At 41.3% G+C, this 3,440-nt stretch overlaps 1 pseudogene; it reads right to left on the minus strand.

The window, feature by feature from the left end:
* Positions 1-1,883: 1,883 nt before the first annotated feature.
* Positions 1,884-3,440, minus strand: part of LOC110324061 — a 17,198-nt pseudogene continuing 15,641 nt past the window's right edge.

Here is a 3,440-nt window from a genome sequence, read left to right on the forward strand (position 1 = left end):
CCTGAGTGAGGGTCTCCCTGGAACGGGGGTCTTTCAATATCAAACATAAAGATTATGATTCATAACAGTAACAAAATTACAGTTATGAAGTAGCAACAAAAATAGTTCTATGGAGTGGGGCAGGGGTTGCCATGAGTGTCAGAACCCAGAGCATGGTCAAAAGAATGACACACGGTAAAATGCTTATGGCTAAGACTGGGCACAGACAGTCTTTCCTTTAATCCCAGCATTCACTGTACGTGTTAGGAGACAGGCAGGCAGATCTCTGTGAGTTTAACATAAGCATGGCCTAAATAGAAAGTTCCAGGATAGTCTTCACAGCAAGATGGGATTTTGCTAGACACTTCATACTCTCTCCTACAAATGACATTTGCACTTCTTTCCGTAGGAAGGGATTTGCACACCCATGGGAGAGCTCCTCAACTACACAGAGCTGACGGTTTGTTGGCTCTGAGTTAACCTCAAGGCTAATCACCCACACATTTTCTGGGGGACCTTGGTGTATGCAAACCCTTTCCGGGCTACACAGAGCAAAGGTAATGAGGGAAAGGTGCCCTCTGAGAGATGAGGTAACCACATGGTCAGAGGACAAGAATGAACCCTTGTGACTGACTGACTACCTTTCCTCCCCATCCCTCTGTACTGAGATGGCTGAAGACGAAGAGGAAGAAGAAGGCAGTTTAGGATGTCTGTCACCTGAGCTCTCATATTGCCAGCTCTAAAGATTCAATTCCTGTCTTTGCCTCTCAGAATCCCTGAGTGACAAGTTGGTAGGGCCTCAGTCTTCTTTCTCTCTTAAGGCTGCATTCTTGGCTGGGACTTGGCTGCCACCTTTTGTCAGTGCGCGGGTCTCCAGTGTGTCAGTGTTGGGTTTAGCTTCTCGTTACTGAACACAAAGGCTAGAGGGAAAGAATTTTACCCTCCCCCCACTTCCAAAAGCTGAAAACTTTATTTCAATCTTTCCCCTGAGTGTGTTTATTATAGTTGTGCCAAAGCTTAAACTTTCCTCCTTTCTTCTTTCTTCTTTCTGCCTATTTTGGAATTTCTAATTTAAAAGGAAAAGAGAGCAAAGCAGAAGACATACACAGTAAATAATGGGGAACTGTGAGAGAGGCTCCAGGAGAAAAGGCAGAGGGGCTTTTGTCTTACGCACATTTTGTTCCCTAGCTTGTTCTCGGACGAGATCTCGTGACTCCCGTGACAAGCATTTACTTTCAACATATAAGTCATGTTTGTTCTTATTAGATGTTGGAACATCCAATCTGGGGAAAGGCTATGCTGAGCACTGTCCCCAATGTACCCTGAGTCTGGATATGGCCTTTTGCCTTGCTTTTGTGCTGCAAGATATAATCTACAGTACATTGTCTGTCCTGAGGAAGTTCTAGGTAAGGGCTGCTCTGCTAATATTTAATGTGTGCTTACTGGAATTTATCTGCATGGTTTTCTGAACTCACACAGCCCTCCTTGGATCAGTGCTTTCTTTGATACATTCATTTGTAAAAGTACACTGAAACTGAAGCAAGACTGTCTTACAGCCTCAGACTATAGGCCGCCCCAGTCTTTCAGGTCTCTGTAACAAACACCTAATGTTCTAGGGTTTCAAAGGAAAATATATATGACGAGTTGGTTGCTTTAAATATATATATATATATATATATATATATATATATATATATATATATTTTTTTTTTTTTTTTTTTTTTTTAAAGAATCAGAACATGCTAGGCAGTGGTGGCACATGCCTTTAATCCCAGCACTTGGGAGGCAGAGGCAGGNGGATTTCTGAGTTNGAGGCTAGACTGGTCTACAGAGTTAGTTCCAGGACAGCCAGTGCTATACAGAGAAACCCTTTCCTGGCCCGTGGGACAAGTTATTTTGTGGGGTTAAGGGGGACGGAGCCTAAAAGTAAGAAATGGGAGGGAAAGAAGAGGGAAGTCAAGCAAAGAGTTGTCAAGGCTTCGTTTATTGCCGGCTTGAATGTTTGATTATAAACACTGGGAGGGGGAATGGGGAGGGGTTGAGAAACGATCACAAGAAACAGGGCGAAGGACAAATGGGGGGATGTTGACTGCAGACTTGAAACTTCTTATGATTTTCTCAGAGTCTTGGTGTCACTGCTCCGGAACACCAGGCAGCTAATCTCAGAGTCCCAGATCCTCCCAGGTGTCAGCTGAGGACAGTAGCCTTGGGAGGAGGGAGATAGAGCAGTCTTGGCAGGGAGGGTGTTGAACAGCCCTGGGAAGGAGGGGGCAACTTGGCTCTCAACAAAGAACTATATGGCTCTCAGATGCAGACTGTAAAAGGCCTAGTTTTTCTCAGCCTGGTCTCCAACAAAACCCTGTCTCGAAAAACCAAAAAAAGATAATAAAGGAGCAAATACAGTTAATGTTTTAAGAAACATTTAGGTTTATTGGACTATTTATAATAGGTGGTCTCACTTTTATATATTTTCACAATTATCAATGTTAAAAATCACATAATCCTAATCTAACTATTTTCCCAACATTTGCAATGCTGGAGTTACATGTCTAGAGGAATAACAAGAACCCAATACAGTTGCTTTGCTAGAAGAACTCTTATTCATTTGAGAAGATATTACAAAACTAGATGCATACTTGCTTTACATTTCGTATTAGTTTTATTCCTAACTAGTAAATAGTAACTAAAGTGTTATGACTTCCATTCTAAGAGAAGTTAAAATCTGATATATTTTTAAAGGTTTATTTATTTATCTTATGTATGTAACTATACCTTCACTGTCTTCAAAAAACACCAGAAAAGGGCCTCAGATTCAATTACAATGGTTGTGAGCCACCCAGTGGTTGCTGGAATTCAACTCAGGTCCTCTGGAAGAGCAGTCAGTGAGTGGCTCTTAACCACTGAGCCATCTCTCCAGCCCCAAATCTGATGTTGTAATGAGTTTTATACTACAGCTGTTTACTGGCATTTATGAGGGATTGGTACCTGGACCCAAAAACTGGAATGATTCACATATTTCATATAAAATGCTGTGGAATTGGTATGTAATCAGAAAAGGCTATTTAAAGCATTTAAGATCACAGCCAGATTACGTATTGAACAAACACTGTGCAAATAGCTCCTATACTACATCAGAAGGCTTAAGGCAAAATGACATGAAATGCCCCTGTAGTGGAGATTCATCTCCCTCAATGGAGATTTAGTGCCATTTTCAAGTAGGTTCAATCCATCTGGTGCAAATCTGCAAAATCTGCAAATCTGCAAACCCTACATACTCCAGGGGTTACTGCATATGCTCATAAATATGATAAAAAGGATTTATTTATGAGCACTTAGGAAGTAGTTATTGGCTTACATTACGTAGTAGGCACTGAAACATTATCAGTTGCATGCTGTGCCACAAAGCAGAAATGCTTCTCAGCCTCTTAAGGTTTTTGTTAATTTTTTTTTAAGATTTATTT

This window comes from Mus pahari, chromosome 7 (assembly GCF_900095145.1).
Source record: "Mus pahari chromosome 7, PAHARI_EIJ_v1.1, whole genome shotgun sequence".
Classification (NCBI taxonomy): domain Eukaryota; kingdom Metazoa; phylum Chordata; class Mammalia; order Rodentia; family Muridae; genus Mus; species Mus pahari.